This window comes from Octodon degus, unplaced genomic scaffold, assembly GCF_000260255.1.
Source record: "Octodon degus isolate 3935 unplaced genomic scaffold, OctDeg1.0 scaffold00217, whole genome shotgun sequence".
Lineage (NCBI taxonomy): Eukaryota > Metazoa > Chordata > Mammalia > Rodentia > Octodontidae > Octodon > Octodon degus.
The window spans coordinates 1,362,906-1,382,137 of record NW_004524793.1 but is presented as its reverse complement, the minus strand read 5'-3'; the positions used below and the strand labels follow the sequence as shown (position 1 = coordinate 1,382,137).

The 19,232-nt window shown below is 38.1% G+C and overlaps 1 pseudogene; it reads left to right on the top strand.

Annotated features, from left to right (window-relative positions):
• The window catches only part of LOC101573969, an 83,558-nt pseudogene extending 65,468 nt beyond the window's left edge, over positions 1–18,090 (top strand).
• Positions 18,091–19,232: the final 1,142 nt, after the last annotated feature.

Genomic DNA, 19,232 nt, shown 5'->3' with positions numbered 1-19,232 from the left:
CTAGGAGTGTAATGTTTTAACCCATTTTCCTTTACTAGCCCATAGTCCCTGATGGCGGGTAATTAATTAAGAAAAAGAAGTTTATTTAGTTCACACTTATGGACATTCCAGAGCATGGTACCAACATCTGCTTATCTTTGATGAAGACCTTCTGGCTAAGTCACATGTGAGGGATGATGTGATGGGGGAACACCTGCAAGAGTGAGGCTTACATAGAAAGACTGGGAACAAGTAACATGCAAAGCCAGGATTGTAATTTTCATTACAGCTTGCTCATGTAAGAACTAAGATCATTTTATAAGTTCATTAATTATCTTCAAATGTGGTGCTATCAAGTATCTAATTTCCCTGTGATTGGCCTCATCTCTTAAATGTTGAATCTTAGCAGCCTACAGACTAAGATCCCAGAATACGAACCTTTGGGGAAACACCCAAAGCAGCACACTCAAAGCATATCCCAACCATACCATGTAGATTCTAGTCACTCAACTCTGGCTCCATTAGCTAATAAATATTATAAAATATTTTCCAAGTTTGATTTACTGGTACACAATTTTAAAGGGAACATCTTTCATTTCTAGAAAGAATATAATGGCTTGGAAATAGAGACAGAAAGAACACAGAGTTTCTTTTTTTCCAGGCAGGATTATACCTCAACAGGATTCATGAAAGTAAAGCACACAATGGGTGCAATAAATTCCTACCTCATCTCTCTCTAAGAATCCCTTGTGGCACTGCTGCGTGTCCTTCCTGCCATCACCAGTGAATGAAAGGGCTTTGCTGCTGCAGAGCTGCTTCCCTGGATGGCAGCTGGTTCCCGCATTTTGTAGATCATAGTGTGTGTGTGTGTGTGTGTGTGTGTGTGTGTGTGTGTTGCTGTCTCTGTGAACAACAGTGCTTATTTAGGAACTTCTTTTGCAGTACAAACTTCTCAACTTAGCTTCTGTTCCTTTAAACATCAAATTTGGAAACTAAAAACTTCTGTTGGCATTAGGAACATTTCCAGTTAACAAGAAAATTAGTCACGCCTGCTCTTGTTAATTTAATGTTAGAAAGTTGTTGATGGGTGGAGTCTGGGATATTTCCTGGGAACTCATGAATTCAAAATTGATAGCTCAGCAGTACAGTGCCTGCCTGGCAAGCACGAGGTACTAAGTTCAATTCCTAGTACCACCAAAACAAAACAAACAAACAAAAACCCCCAAACTGAATTTGTTATCAATTTATTTTTGAATAATCTATTTACTTATAGCATCACAGTTTTTATGTGGCTATCATATACTTTTATCCATAATAAGAATAAAGATTGCTAAATTAAAAAAGAAGTAACTACAAGATGCCAATTTTGAAAATATATGGCAATAAAGTTGGAAGGTGGACAGGAGTGGTTTGATGGGAGAGGCAGGAAGAACTAGTTAGGCATCGCCACATCCAAGGAAGTAGCAATGAAATTAAGAATGGAACATAAAGGACATGTAATAGGTTTGAGAGATAATTCTAAGAAAGTGTTGCCTCAATTAATGAGTATGAGCAATAAAGAAGGTGAAAATATAATACGGCTTTTAAAATTTTAATTTCATGACTGAGACATAGGTAAAAAGATATCTTGCTTGAAATTATACCCTGAGAAGTGCACATTCTATGTACTCTGATAATTTGTATCTTTGACTATGTTTACATGTGTGTGAATGCAGGTGGCAAAAACCATGGCCTCATGGCCTGTAGTTTATTGTAGCTATGGCGATAACTCTAAGCATTACTCTAAAGCTCAGTAAAGTCCAGCTCCTCATGAGAATTTTCGTGGTGGGCTTAAATTGAAACACTGCACAGTGAATACTATGGGCCTGACAGGAAGTAAATTCCAAACCAACTTAGCATTGTAGCGTATCATCATGCTTGCATTTACTTGGATCTCCTTTAGGCTGAGGCAGCCATGTCCGGATGGGTAAAGATAATGTGTGTAGAGAGTGAGACTTTCAAGCATGGCTAAATATTTTATATATTACAATGTATTACTGAGATTGTTTTCCAGTCCAAATCCAAAAGTCATATCTGATTCCTTGAGGTTCACGTAAAAATGAAATGCTTATGTACTAAACACTGCAGAGGATTGAGAATACTCCACAGTAAGGGAATAAGGAACTAATTCACCTCAGCAAGCAATGCAGTTCTGACCTGGATTTCTTCTGATACTTGCTGGGTGTGCCGGTAGCTGCGACAAGGAGATGGGGAGTGACTTCAGAAGCTCTGGTGGCAACTGCAAAAACTTCCACTGGGGCAAAAAGTAACTCCCTTGAGATTGAAAGGTGGCATTTTGGCCCATACTGGCAGCCGTCACAGAGTGTAGGCACCTGCCAATGTGACCCGAGTAGATAAGTAATAACGTCACACCATTGCTCCAGACCAAAGTAAGAAGTCTGAGCTGCTGAGGGAGAAATGGCCAACACTGCAGGAGGGTTAGGAAGACACTGTTAATAATTGCAAGTGATAAACTTCACTGTGATGTGTAGGACTCCACATAGTTACTGACAGGCAATATTTCACTTACGGTACTGCTAAGGACAAGAAATCGCATAAAGCTATGAACATTTGACACAATGTTATTTTCTGGAAAGTACTGAGCTAGTTTGTGGTGGTAGTCACAGGAGAAAACTGAAGCAAAAACTCTGAAAATCAGCATCGTACATAAAAGACTTACTGACAATTCTTCCAATTCCTCGAAATAGGAGAAATTCATAACTATATCATTTTCCTTCTTGTGTATATCTACATGGCTCTACTTTTATTATTCTATGTGGCAAAATTCTGGTTATCTTAATTTATATGCATTATAAAAGTATGAAAGAAGTGGTTTAATTTGAGTCCCTTTTAGAAATGCTGGTGGTCATAGATGGTTTGCTTATGATGAGAATTTCTGCAATGTTTGGACCTTTAGCTAGGGAGAAACCAATCTCACCACAATGAGCCAGTCAAACAGTGAACCTACTAACCAATCCACTAAGCAACCAAACAATTGAAAAGTGAAATCACAAACTACCAACAAACAAGTGCAAAAAGCACCAACCTTAGTTTATTGTTCCACCAAAGAGCATAGAGAAGCTGGATTACCACCCGGATTCCCCACCTTGTGAAGTCACATCATTGTAAGTTTTCATTGCTTTTGCCATGAAGATGGACTGGAGTCAAACACCCAGTGAACTTTCAGGAAGAGACTGTTGCCTATAGTTAGGAAGTTTCCCTAGAACAAAAGATTTTTAAACCATTGCATTTTAAAGAATTTTATCACAAATTCATGCATACTATGAATATTTTTCTTGAGTTCCAAGAGGCCTGTTATCCTTTTAGGTTTTACTGAACCTTAAGAGGAAGTTGCAATTCCTTTGAGAGAATATGGTACAGTGAGATGGAGAAATGCTTCAGGAGATTTTCTACTGAGAAGCGCATCAAGAGAACAGTCTGAAGGTTTGAACTAATAGTGTTTAGACAAGATACCATGTCTGTGTCTTGTAGTACGAATAACTACTACAAAGACAACAATATGCAATGTATTAATTATTGTAACTGTCCTACTAAACTGTTTGAAATTGTCTCATTGCTACTTCTTTCTCAATAAAATTAATACAAAAAAGAGAAGAGTCTGACAAGAAGAAATATATTTCTGGGTTGTCCTACTGGATAGATTTTTGATCCAGTGAATAAATCAAATGTTGGTGTTTAAAACCCTGCCATTACCTAGGAAAGCCTTTAAAAATATGAAATTTTGTTAGCAATCTTCATTTCTTCAAGAAGTGGATGTATGTTTAAGAATACACAAGATTTTCTGTTGCAGAAGAGATTCTTTCAGAGCCCAGAGTTCAAAGTAACCATCTTGGCATTCATCTATGGGCAAAAGTCTTTGTATCAGTAAAGTACTGAAAACTTTTTAAAAGTTTCTACTGTGCTGATGACCTTAACATTGAAATATGGATCAATTTTATTTTCTTGCTGAAATAGACAGGATCAGTGATACATTTTTTTTCCTCCAAAGATGACCTTATTGTCTGTGGGAAATGATGTGACCAGAATTAATACAGTGTATCTTGGACAATGTCTTGCGTTTCCATAAAATTCTGTATCTCACTTGAAAAGAGTAATGTTTGCTTCAGTTCTGTATAATATGATGCTATTTTGTACTGTGAATGAAGATTTGTTACTATTTGCTACAGCTTAACAACAAAGTCGCAAGCCTGTTGGTCAACTACTAGTTGTGTGAACTAAAACTAAAACTATTTGATCCCCTTCCTTAAAATTTCCTTTTGAGCAAAATTAATTTTCTTTTTTTTTCCATAAAGCTATTGATTTCAATTTTATTTCAGAAATGTTAGGTTTTCTTAAAGAAGCATGAAGATGATGAGGATGATGAGGAGGAGGAAGAGGAAGGAGCTTAAATCATACTGTTGTACACCTGGAGTTCAATTCTACCAATCCTGTGAGGCCTGATGCCTAGGGGACAGGCGGTCTGCCTCCTGCTCTCTGCTAGTAGGCAGATGAAATAAGGTTGAAGTCTGTATAAAAAGAAACAATTATTTATGCACATAGTATTTTAAAATGTCATTCCATAGTGAACATGAGTTTATAAAAACATAAAACTTATTCTCTATATCTATATCTATATCTATATCTATATCTATATCTATGTCTCTATCTCTATCTATCTATCTATCTATCTATCTATCTATCTATCTATTCAGGTTACATTGTCAGCAAAGGGCCTCTGCCTTTCAAAATAAAACTACCCTACTAAATGATATCTAAGAAATTTCCAGATTTACTATCACTTAGTTTCAGAACAGAGTCAGAACCATACTTTAACATCACTTGGTCTAACATCAAAACAAAGTTTTAAGCATTGCATCCATTTACTAAAGCTGTCATAAAAGAATACACATACTACACAGGGAATTAATGTTTTTCACAATTTTGGACACTAGAAACCCAATGCCAAGGTGGTGACAGGTTTATTTATTTAGAAGTAGGGGAGACATGTATTTATTTTTCATTCATATATACTTGTGACACATAATTACATGCATCTTGGCAAATTGGTATTCCTCCATTATCGTGTCTCAATCCTTTTTGCTTTCCCTTTCTCATCCTACTCTCTGAAATCTCTCTCATCCTCAGATGCCTTTTTCATCTCCACAAAGTCCTTGAGATTGTAAAGTTGAGTGAATTGAACCAGACAGAGAAGGTTAAATAACACATGGTCTCTTTGATATGAAAAGCCCCAAATATGAATCATGTAAAGAGCACACTAAAGACAGATGACAGAAATCTTTATTTTTTAAATTCTGAGGTCTCATTCCTTGGCTTGCAGATAGGAGTCTTCACACTATGTCCCCATATTGTCTTTCTTTTGTGTGCCAATATGTGTTTGAACTTCTCTTTCTTATGAGATGATTTGGTTTAAATATGAAGTGTCTATAAGAGACTCATATGGAGGGCTTGATTCCTAATGCAGTGTTGTTCAGAAGTTGGACCTAGAGAGGTAGATCTTGAGCTTTTACCTTCTTAAGTATATTAATCCACTTACGAGCTCATTAACTCATATTACGAGTTGCGACCCAGCTAAGGAAATGTGCCACTGGGTGGGCACCTTGGGATTGTGCGTCTTTTCTCTAGCTCTTTGCCTTTCTCTCTGCTTACTTGGATGCCACAAGATGAGCAGCTTCTTCCACCCTACGGTTCTGCTGTTATTTTTCTGCTTTACTGCAGACCTAGAAGAAATGGCACTGAGTGATGATAGACTGAATCCATGAACCAAAGCAAACCTCTCTTATTCTAAGTGGATATTTTTCTTGTGTATTTGGTCACAGTGATAAAAATCTGAACAACATGTAAGAATACCAATCCAACTGCAATAAGGTCTACCTTGAAAAACAAGTTACTCATTCCTTGAAGGTCTTATTTCCAGTGTAAACACATTTTAAGATACAAGTGTTATGTGATGGAGGGTCTCATGGAGACTTTTTCCAGGTTGTTGGTTTGCAAACCAAAGAATTGGACAAAGACACCAAAAAGGCAGTGAATATTTATCAAGCTAAGAAAAGAAGAATGCTCTGTATAGTGAGAGTGGGTTGGTGAAAAGCTCACAACAGCATTTAGGATAAGGGAAAGGGGTCTTGTATTTCAGATCGAGTCCTGGAGTGCTGTTAGAGGTGGGTTGGACAGCGTGTTTTGAACACATGCCATGTGTTAGCAGTGCACATTCTTACCCACAATTTACTCCATTATAATTATATCTTTCAGTACAACCCATGCTGATCAGTTAATAGCGAGTTTGTTCATGGCCAAAGATTACCTTAGGATGCCCTGAGTTGCTCCTGCATCTGTACCTGAGTTGGGGATTTCCCTAAGACTGCTTTATGAGTAGCTTCACAGACTGCGACTATGCTTGGGTGCTATGGAGGCAGGCCTCCAGGCTAAGACTCTGAATATTGGTGGAGAGGTGGACCTTAGCCTGTGGCAGGAAGCCCTACTCTGGCCTGTGGTAACTGCTGTTATACTGGGGGTTAATACTCCACCTGTGAACCTGGGGGTTGGGGGGCTGGTGTCGAACACAGTTCTGCCCAAAGCAAATATCTGCTCAAGGCAAGACATGGATGGCTTTGGTGGAGAAGGGAAGGAGTTGACTCAGTCTCTAATCATAGGCTTCTTTACATATGTATTAATTTATTATATTAATGAACACACTAAAGTTGTAAAATGAGATGCCAAAAAGTTATAGGAACACAGACAATAGAAATGATCAAGGAGAGCTTAATAAGCTGTATAAAATAATGTCAGATAATGTCCTTCCCCTGAGCAATGTCATTATTAAAAAGTGTATACATTATAGCAGCCAAAAAAAGTAATTTCAAAGAAACATAACTTCCCCTTTATCTGTGTAATATTATAGAGGGAATTTATAATCTCATTTATATTTCTTAGCTTTCTCATTGCCTGTCACATTCACTTCTCTAAATACATCCCATCTTTTTACATTTTTTGAATGCTCTTCCTTTACATTTAGGGAAGCACATTTGGATTCTTACCTTTAACCAAAACTCTTACCTCTCTTATTCTGACTGCCATCATCAAACCTAGTGAGAAGGAACCTTCTACAGGAAAGACAACAGAAACAATGAGAACCAGTAGTGTTTGTTTGGGGGAAAATAAGGCTAATGTTTACAAGTAAGTTTGGGATTCTTTACATGAGGTAATAGATTTTTTTTTTTTTTTTTTTTTTGCGGAATGGGGGTTTCGAACTCAGGCCTTTGCACTTGCCAGGGAAGTGCTTATTCTACTAAGCCATCTCCCCAGCCCCAAGGTAATAGGTTTGGGAAGACTGGCACTTGTCATTGATCTTCCAGAAAATAGCTCTAGCGAATGAGATTGGTGCCTACATTTGAATGGGAATAGCCATGTCGGGAAAAAATGATAAAGTGATATTGCTGTCTTAATTTATCAGTTAAGATGATAACTGCTAAGGAATGGCTAAATAGCACAATTTGCAGAGAAAACCTGGAGGAACATATAGATTATTTTCTTTTCATTTTAATGGTCAGAACAATTTGAGAGATCTTAATTCTGACAGAGTCCATTGATGAAGATAGGATGAACATTTGGGTAGGAAAGAGAAGACTGGATGCAGCATTAGTCTCACAAGGATGAGAAAAGGCACATTTAATGAGATAAAAATATGCAGATACAGTTTTCACCAGGAAATTGAGAAATTCCATTTCTTGTAGGTATGAGAAGGTTTTCTCCAGATAGGGAAGAATGGTGAAAGTCTGGAGTTTCTGAGAAGACTTATGGGAGAGGTAATCAAAGTTTTGGTTCTGAAGAACTTTTTGTTTTCAAAGTAGAAAAAGAAATGACTTTGAGAATCTTAGGACAAGAATTGGTTGGCTGGTCCTATCATTAGCAGAAAATGATAGTCATTAAATCTACAAAGATGAACTGCATTTTCATTTTGAAGGTTTGTTTTTAATGCATAGCACCTGAATTTAAATTGTTTCATTGTGAAAACCAAGGAGATGTCTTAGGACTTAGATGTTTTTCCTCCCTTTTACTGTGTTAAAAACTACCAAATATTGTAATGTTAACTGCAGTAAAAATTGTGAGAACTTCTCATTTCCTTGAAATGCAAATGTGGTGGATTGCCAACTAGTGGTCAACTTGCAATACCCAGCTGAATTGAATCAGCATGGTGCTGGGTGTGGGACCTCCACCTGAATATTTTCACTGCCAGCATAAGAGGCAGAGTGGGAGAAGAGAGGCTATTAGGAACGCTGTTTGAAGAAACTGTGGGAGCTATTGGAAGACGTTGGCTCTCTTGGGCTGTTTTGTTGGAAGACCTTGTGATGCTGGCTTTCCTGATGGGAACTCAGTTTTCCTTGTCAGAGAAGTTCAGGACCTCACTGACACTGACGATGGCTGTGGTACCTTTTGGGGAAGCTCTGGTTCTTACCTAGAGCATTGTTTCCTGCCTCCAGTGCAGAACCCTCATCTTGCTAGCATAGATCTTTCATCCCACTGGCACAGACTTTCTAGCTTGGACTGTCCCAGCACAGACCTATGAAACAGGCCTGCATGAGACATTGTTGTGGGCCTTGCAGTAGGAAGCATTATTGTAGCTCTAGGTCTTTAGCTGGACTCATGCAGGATATTATTGTGAGATCTAGGCCCTCAGCTGGATTTTTTGATCATTAGTGTGTAGACAGATTTCCTGCACTCTTTGATATGTTTTTTTGAGTAATTTAAGATAAAATAATCTGATAAAATGTGTCCTGTATTATATTGTTTTCCTTGCAAAACCCCATAGTACGACAGTAGGTAAATGGAAAATGTGTTATATTTTATTTTTATGGCCCTACTTTCAGACGGGAAGATGTGAGAGCAGAGAATGGAGAGTGGAGAGAGGAGAGGGGAGAGAAGAGAGGGGAGAGGGGACCTGGGAGAGGGGAGAAGGGAGAGCAGAAAGGAGAGAAGAGAGAGGGGAGAGAGGAGAGGAAAGAGGAGAGAGAGAAAAGAGAGAGGAGAGAGGAGAGAGGAGAGAGATAGGAGAGAGAGAGAGAGAGAGAGAGAGAGAGAGAGAGAGAGAGAGAGACAGACAGACAGACAGACAGACAGACAGACACAGAGACAGACAGAGAGAGGTGAACATCTTAACTAAATCCTTAAATATTTAATTTTACTAGTAAAGAGTGAGATACAGAGTATGGATGCAGAAACATTCTGTATTTTAGTGGACTCCTTAGTGTTACAAAGAATATGATTTGAGTTTTGTTTTTATAGTTGCCCATTGGTAAACTTCTCTCCAAATATTCTACCTCCAAGTACTGTATTGTTAATAACTGTGCTGTATATCACTTTGAAATATTAAAAATATTAAATTATAGAATTAAAATTTACAAGTAACAGAAATTATTCCCAATTAAATAATATTTTTGTCAGTTAGCAATATCTGAAGATATTTAGGTCATCTCACCTGAAGTTATACTCTTGAATGCAAAGAAGGAATCAAGATGCCAAATTTCCTATAACACAGAATGGCCATAAGCAAAGAATTACAAAATTCAAAATATAAATAGCGCCCATGTTGGAAAATTTTATCTGAATGCAACTTAAAGTCTAAAAGAGATAAATGTCTTTTACAGTTAATCTTCACCATGAACTTGACTAGATTAAGACTCCCAGATTGAAGAAGTAGTGGATTTCAAATACATTTCTTCTTCATTGAGCTATTAGAAGTTAGAGTCTACTGGAGGATTAGGTCATGAGAGTGTGACCTTAGGACTCTATGTGGCCCCTGGCCTCTTTCTAGCTAGTCACTACTGTTTTCCCTTTCTTGCTTGCTCTGATTTCTGGATTCCATAAATCAGTCAGCTTTTCTCTGCCATGCCCATGTGCCATGATGTTTCTGCCAGTTGATCATGGACTACAACCTTTGAAACCATAAACCTAAATAATGAATTGTCTCCTCCTTCAAGTGGTGAGTGGCAGATGAGCTGTCTCAACAATGAACATCTTTTACAATGAATGAACCACCACATGCTCATGAAATCTGCGTCCCAAGACCGTTCCCACTGGTCTCATTATTGTTGGCTTTGTTGTATTGTAATGTATCCCATGGTTACTGGAAGTTAGTTCTTGACAAACACTGATGACTGTGTTTCCTTTAACATTGGAAGAGGGCCAGGCTAGTTGTTGGTGGAATCTGACAATGCGCATCCTCCCACCTATTGTTCTATGTTGTCTTTTTTCTGATCATCCACAAGTCTGTTTTCCTGGTACCTGTAGCTGCCTTGAGTTTTGTGAGTGCATCCTCTTTGCTCTAAGGCATGTCAAGTGTACAGTAGCCTTTTCCTTTCTTAGGCCCATTCAAGAACATGTTCCCAGTGAAGTTTAGCTAAATATCAGAAAGAAAACTGAAGGCTGGCCAAATAGCTCAGCAGATTAAAGTGCCTGCAAGCAGGTGCAGGTGCTTGTGTGTGTGTGTGTAGGTTCAATCCCCAGGCCTGATGTGCTGGCCCCAGCCCCAGGGCATGTTGAGATGGCAACTGAGACTGGGCATGGTGGTACATGCCTGTAATCCCAGCTCTTGGGTTTACACCTGTAATCCCATCTGTAAACAGGTGGATTACTATGAGTCCAATCTAGTAGTGAGACCCTGAACACCCTGTAGACCCTTCCCTAAAATAAAAAAAAATCTAGAAAGGAAACTGAGTTATTGTAATCAACCTAGGTTGAAATGTTTAATAACCATTTCAAATATCACTTTTCCTGGGATGTATATATCAACTCAATGTATTTTGAATTAATTTCTTCCATAGATAGTATTTGCTTTGTAATGGCCTTGCTAGTTTTACAAAGTAACCATCTGACTGTCTCATTGGGAACCAGATCTGAAGTCATCTTTGTTTTGACCTTTCAAATCTTCAGAACTGTGAAAAATAAATAGGTGGTTTTTTAAAGGTATTCATGCTGTGATATACACAGAATATTATAAATATTCTGAAATAAGGAGAAATAACGAGACTGCACTATCACAGTAGTTCTCCTGTTTGTGGATCTAGGGAATGCTTTCTATTCCTTGTATGTTATTTGATTTTTGAGAAGTAGTCAAGGTTGGCCTTGAACTTGCTATATAATGGAGGCTAGCTTTTAACACAGTCCTCTTGCCTCAGTCTCTTGAGTGCTGGCATTATAAGACTATACCATCAGATTTCTCTCTGGTTTTAGGTAACTATTGAGTGACTCATTCACTCTATTGAGTAAGACACAAATTATTTAGCGCAATTGTTGATATCTTTGTTTTATCACACCCCCCACCTGATCATCTTGTGGTAATTAGTTTAATATTGACCTCATTTTCTGCTTCCCTGGTATAACTATCAAATAAAGACACAAGGAGAGAGGAAGAGAGAGACAGAAAGACAGACAGAGACAAACACACACAGAGAGACAGAGAGAGAGAGAGAGAGAGAGAGAGAGAGAGACAGAGACAGAGACAGAGAGACAGAGAGAGAGACAGAGAGAGAGAGAGAGAGAGAGAGAGAGAGAGACAGAGACAGAGACAGAGACAGAGACAGAGAAAAAGTGACTCTGTTATCGTTACCATTCTCATGGAATCCAACTGATCAAAGAATTCAATCCTGATCCATTTGGGCAAGATAAAAGCAACTGAGCAAATACCAAGAAGAGAAGTCAGAAATTTGCTCTAAACATCTGTCTTCCATTATTCCCCAGAAGTAGGATAGATCATTTGTGTTCTATTGCTTAGATGAAGCTAAAAAGAGTTTTAAACAAAGAAGGCAATGTCTACAAAAGGAAAAGTGATAGTACTAAAAATGATCAGGCTAGATAACTACATCAGGTGACTAATAAATATGTATCATTAAATGAAATGTAAAATTGGTAGTTGTTGCAATGATTTCTTTACTCATTGTAATGCTAGAAAAATTTTTTTAGGGTTTTACAAGATGCTTGCATGGATTAGTCTTGGACCTCAGTTTTTTCCTTTTAAATGAAGATTTTTGAGTTTGGCATGACGGCTCATTTCTATAATCTAATTACTCTGGGAAGTTGAGGCCAGAAGATCACAAGTTCAAGTCCAATCTGTGGAACTTAGCAATGCAACTTAGAATTGTCTCAAAAGAAAAAACAAAAATTTAAAAGGACTATAGCTCCATATGAAAGCCCTGAATTCAATCACCAGTAACACACACACACACACACACACACACACACACACACACCTTGGAAAAGATGAAACTTTTTTTTCTGAAATAAATTGAATGTTCTAGTGTTGTCTGATGCTTTTATCTTCATTCAAAATTAACAAACTATATTACTTTGAGGTCCCATTTCTGTGAATCAACTATAGGGCATTTTATTAATGCAGTAGGTACCAAAAATGAACTATATAACCACATGGAAAAACATAGAGTTAGATTGGTGAAGATGTTTAGGATTTATGCCATGGTTCTTTTTCTTCAGTTTAAGCTGTTTTTCATGTGAAAGAGTATTTGTTCACCATAATTTATACATTAATGAATACAGATGAACAATAAACTAAATCTATTTATCCTTCCTTGGACACTTAAGCTTGAGCTTTAGTACAAGTTCTGTTAATCTATGCAGCCTAGGGAGGTCATCTCATCTATCTGCTTTTTGACTCCATGCATTGAGTACCACAGTTATTTTTTATTTGTTTAGAATGGAAAAATATACACTCATTATAGAACATTCAAATCATATACCAAAGAATACAAAAAGGGAAGAAAGAAAAATTAAACAAAATTTACTCGTCCCAGGACACACACACACACACACACACACACACACACACACACACACGTACGCACAAGCAATGCTGCTGCTAATACAATGTCTTGTATTATCTACTTGGAATAAACACTGAAGCATGCTTTGGGCAAAGATTACCTCTATTTATCATTATGAATCTGAGTCACGTCGTTTTCCACAATTATCAGTATTTTATATACTGCCAACTCTGGCTTAGCATACCTGCTTTTGCACACCTGTGATCAGTTATTGGCAAGATTTTCACCTTTTTCAATCTGAGTATGGGTGTGAACATTGCTGGCAACTGCATATATTTCACACGTACATATTTAATAGTCTAAGGAGATGTGTGACAATTATCATTTTAATTATTAATGAAGCTAATCTTATCCAGTCAGGTTTAGGATTGAATTGTCTTTGTGTCTTTATAGATTACTTTCAGAGGCACATGTCCTAACAATTCCAATCATTCCAGGGATTCAAAAGTACATTGCTTCTTTCTGCATATATCACGCAAGTTCAAGGTCTTTTCCAAAGTGTATTTTCACGTTGCCTGTTGTTGTCTATGATTAGATCGTGCTCCTGTGGCGATAATGTCCTGCAATCTGTACTCTGATCTCTACAAAAACTAGATATCACTGGATTAAGTACCTTTTTTATTTGTCAGCCTATAAAGCATAAAATAAAATGTTCTTTTCAGCTTTAACAATATCTAATTAGTGACTTTTGTTCGCTAAAGTTTCTATCTTTTTTATTGGTTCTAGTCAAAGTGTTTTATATGTGCTACAAAAAGTCTCGTTTTTATTTCTTTTAAACTTCATTATCTTTTTGATGACACAGTAATTTTCTTTCCGTCTTTCATCTCCTTTTCTCTGACATCTTCACTGTCTTTTTTTTTTTTTAACTATGCAAAGCTCTTATACATTGATTTTGGCAACTTTTAATGGAAAATTCAATTTTTCTGAAGTATATGCTAGTATTTTTAGAAGTACTTAATTAAGTTCTTGATAGGTTAAGGGAACAGATTAAGCAAAAAAAAAAAAAAAAAAAAAAATAGACTAATAAGAAAAAACCCCCTTTTTTTTTTTTTTTTTTTTTTTTTGGTGGCACCAGGGATTGAACTCCAAGGCCACCCTGAACTACATAATCCCCGGCTGTTGATAAAAAAAAAAAAAAAAAAAAAAAACTGTATAAATGTGGCAAGACACCATCCTCAGGGGATCTACCAAGGAAGATTTGGGAGGAAAAGAGATGAATTCTATTAAACCGACATCTCATTTTACTTAATGTATTTTTAAGTCATCTTGTCTTCTTCAATATTTCTTAGGAAATTTGCCATACGCTCTTTAAGGTTAAGATTCAGAAATAGTACTGAAGTACAACAAGGCATACAAGTGACAACAAAAGGAGTAAGTATTAAAAACAGTTGATTAAGAGATCAAGACAGTGTATTAGTTTTCCTAATAATGATGAGGGATCTTTATATTATTTTAGAATTTTGATGTCTATTGAAGAAATTTTGATTTGTATAATCAGTTATTCAGATTCACCTCATACTTTGCAGCTGAGAAAAGCATGTGAGATCAGTTGATCAGAATATTCTATGTTATCCCTTGTCTTGGTTACTCTTTTCTCATTGCTGGGACAAATACCGGGCACTCAAAATGAGGGAAGGAAAGGTTCATTTAGCTCACAGTTAGTGGAGGTTTCAGTCCATATTCATCTGGCTCCAAGGCAGAGTGGCCCATGGCAGAGGGCAGCCTTTCATGGGGCAGCAAAGAGCAGAGAGCAAAGGGAGTGGCAGCAGCTCAGGCAGCTAACTAGCCTGCCATTCCTCCCTACATTGTAATGCAAGTTACCTGTCCCAGAATAGGTGCAGCACCCACACCCACAATAATCACAGACTCCAGAAGCTGCCCCATGATTGCATGAGGCTTTGGGGGAACACCTAGACACAAGCCATAGCATCCCTCATCTGTATTATTTCTTTTGGCGCTGCAACTGTGGGATAGTTACCTTTTCCTGTGTTTGGCTCCTCTCTGTCCCTTTAATTGTGGTTGCACCATTGTGATAATAGAGTCATCACACTTGGCAGTTACATTTGCAAATATAATTATTTTTTTTCCCAGAGACACAGTTTTTACTACATTCAAGCCAGAGGTGAGTAGGAAGGAGAGGAGGAATAGAGGCAGCCCTCCTTTGTGTGTGTGCAGTCATTATTTAATGTATTCTGGAAGCCTCAGATTGCCTTTGAAGTAAAGATGATCTTCACAACATGATGTGGTAGAAGAGAAGCTGAGTGAAGGCAGAAATGATTTGAAACCAAAAGGAAAAATGCCCTCTGAACGTATCACCACCAATAATGAACTGTGGCAGGGGCAGCAAGGCTTAGTAGTCAGGTCTGGGTTCTGAAGTTGGATTGTCTGCTTTGAAACATGGCATATCCGTTTATTCATTGAACTGCCTCTGTGAGACCCAACATTCTTAGCTGCAGAGTGAGGATAATGGCAATGACGCAGGTTTGACAGGATTATTTAGAGAATGAAATGAGCTAGCCCATGTAAAGTGGTTGGCCTGGTGGCTGATGCTAACAACAAATGTTCAATGATCACTAGATGTTATTCAATTTTGTAAGGCCTTTCAATGTACTTGTTCAGCAAAAGTTTCATTTGTGTTTTCATTTCTTACGTCTATACGTATTGTTGATATATAATATTTATAATACAGGCTCTCAAGTTTCTTATTTTATATACATGTGTACTATATATTTTTGTATGTACTCAATCAAATGCATATTTTATATGTGTGTATATATGCATAGTGGTGTTTTTTCTAAGATTTAGATATGAAAAACTGCATTGCTATTAAACATGGGAGCACACATATCAGTGTGATATGAGATTAAAAATTCTACGGTAGATTTTTTGATTTGTTTTACAAATATGCATACCTCTATAGATACACACACACACATATATAAACAACACTTGTTGATTCTGTGAAGTATTTTTTTTCCTGTGCAATTTGGTTTTTGTTCATGAACTCTATATGTACCTATATCACTGTGGTATGAGATTGAAAGTTCTATAGTAGAGATTACTATACTATTTATAGGAATACTATATTATTTCATATTTAATAACTTTTAATAATATTTAACGTATGTCTAATGAGACAGACTCAAAGTAATTGTCTTCAATTAATTTTTTTTTACATCAAACTGCTTTGTTACATCTTAAATAACAGTACGATTTAATATAGGGTCTAACTTGCATCCAGCCTCCTTGCAATACACTGACTTTAAAATTAAATACATGGGGTCAGGGAGATGGCTCAGTAGAATAAGCACTTCCCTGGCAAGCACAAGAGCCTGAGTTCAACCCCCGGTTCTGCCAATAAATAAATAAATAAATAAATAAATAAATAAAATACAAAATGCGAAAAGGGTGAAGGTGCAGAGAGCTCTACAGAGTCATCTAACAGAAGGGACTTCATTGTTCTCCTGTTGCCAGGTCCAGGCCTACCACATGGCCACAGCACAGTTTGTACAGGATGTCGGGGAACAGGATGGCGAAGCCACTACTGCTACTATGAAGGGGGCTGGGGACCAGGAAGAGGGAGGGCCTACAGGACGCTGTTGTCCAGATGCTGCTGCTGACCAGGGCGACCCCATCTAGGCAGTCAGGGTCAAAGGTCTGCCCCCTGTGGAAGAAGGCTGTCCCAGCTGGGCTGCTGAGAAAGGGCAGGGCCCCAGGTCGGGCAGCCCTTCCCTCCTCCCTCAAAATCCAACAGCAGTCTTTTAGCAGGACTTTGTTGTTGTTGTTGTTGTTGTTGTTGTTTTTTAAAGAAATAAAGAAAACAGTGACTTATCCTGCTATTCAAGGATGTGGAGTGCTTGCTGCTTCCAAGGTGTGCAGAGTAGCAACAGAAGTGGACAGAGCTGCCATGGTTACAACTTTAAGAGGTTATTTCTTAAAAGAAAAAGAGCACCTAAGGGCTGAGTCCTATATGCACTTTTGAGCATTTCTATGGTATGCGATTCTAAAAGTAAACCCACCCAATATGGCAAACAATCAAATTTTTAAAATTTAACTTAGAAAGTCTGAGATCATTATTTTCAAAACATTGATTTATACATTGGTTCACACACGAATAACCAACTGATTACCCAAGCATAGGACAAGCATCTCTCGACAGGCTCCTGTCAGTGAGATCAGGGGGTGTTGCTGGGCGACTAGACTCCATCCAACTTCACAGGAACCCAAGGTGAGAGCAAACAGAACTGGAGAGTGGACAGAGAGTGTGGGAGGGAAGGGGCCGGGCCTGAGTTCTCTGCTCCGCACAGGGAAAGGACTCTGACTGCATTCGTGAACACCCCAGCGTGTGCTCAGCTACTCTGCTTCTCGGCCTCTCTAACCTACTATGTCACGTTTGTGTGCAACAGTCATCTGCGACACAAGACAGGAGCAGAATGCCAGGGACTAGACTGCGCCCCATTGTCAGAGACCTGCCCCCAGCAATGGTTCTGTTCCACTGTCAGACACAAAGGACTATATTTTAAAAAGAAAATGTGAATGCTTCCAAAATCTTGCTACAAACACAGTTTGAAATTTAGAAATGATTACAAGATAAAGTCCTCAACTTGTTTTGCATGAATGCCACGAAACAGGGTGTGCACTGTGGAACATCAAGACTGGCCATCGGACAACCATGTTTACTGGACACACTGGGAATGTCATGAGCCTGTCTCTGACTCACGACACCAGACTATTTGTCTCCAGTGCTTGTGAAGCCTCAGCTAAGCTCTGGGATGTCTGAGAGGGCGTGTGCCGGCAGACCTTCACTGGCCATGAGTCCGACATCAACGCCATCTGCTTCTTTCCAAATGTCAATGCATTTACCGCCTGCTCAGATGACGCTACCTGCAGGCTCTTTAACCTCTGTGCAGACCAGGAACTCATGACCTATTTCCAGACAACATCATATGCGGGATCACCTCTGTCTTTTTCTTCAAGAGCGAGTGCTTCCTCCTTGCTGGATATGCTGACTTCAACTGCAATGTGCGGGATGTCCTCAAAGCTGAGACAGCAGGTGTCTTGCCTGGACATGACAAATGCGTCAGCTGCCTGAGGGTGACGGATGATGGCATGGCTGTGGCAACAGGGTCCTGGGACAGCTTCATTAAGATCTGGAACTAACATCAGTAGCCGCAGGCAGACGCCACCGTGACAGGAAGACCATTTCAACCTTGAAGCGCTACGGAGAGCATATCCTATCCTCCCATACTAACATGGACACCCACATTCCCCTCAGAACTTCAAAGAGCAAGATCTTTTCTCCTTCACTTATTGCTGAAGCCAAGAGCACAATTCCCATTAAGAGAAGGATCTCTGTGCTGTAAACTAAAACAAATTGTGCATTCCTTCTGGGACCATTTTCTTTATTTTCTTTTTTGTCTCAGATGAATTTTAAAAGGAAATGCTACAACAAAAATGTTAACCAGAAGATAAACCTGAGTGTAACTGTGAGACAGATACACCTCTCCACTAGCTCACTGAAGAGTAATTGTCTCTAAGTATTCTTCTATGTCTGTTATTTTTGCTGTACTTCAAATGTCTTAATATCTTAAGGTCATATTTCAATACTTTTTTTTCAAGACAAACAAAGACATGGAAGTTCTCTAGAAAAGAACCTTAACATTTATACAAAGAATTAACTGTAATCCTTAGTTGGTGATAGTATCACATTCAAATGTATCAACTATACAATAGGGAATTTTATTGTTCATGTTTATAGCAAGAAGTTACAGAAACTTGCCACAATATGAAATGGGCATGTGGTGAAGTCAGAGTTTGAATACAGAATTTTAAATTTTCCCATGGCATTATTTTCGTACTGCTGATGCTTTGCTCAGACTTCTTAGAGCAGAGTGGAGTTGCAGGAATACGGATATGAAAGGATAATGCAGGAATACTTTTCCTGGAGTTACTTGTTCCTTTGTTTTGTTTTTATTCCGCCTCCCCCTCCCCTAACTCCATCTTATGATTCCCTTCCCATATACCAAAGATCTATTTTGCAATTTATTTATAAATCAAGTTTACTATAGGAGAGAAACTGTTCAGTTATTTACACTGTCTCTGATCTATCCCACACTTCTTCTCTATGCTCATCATTCACTGTTTTTGTTAATTCAATTTTACTTTATTTTAAAGAGTAAAACATAAGCAAAAACATATAGGAAAAAGACAGAAACAGGGTAGCATACAACAATACATATGTTATAGATTTTCAAAGCAGGAATAGCTAAGTAACAATTGTGATATTATCTGTTTTTATTATCATCATTCATTATGATAATGAATAAAAAGGTAGCTCTACTACCTTTTTAAAAGATGTTATTT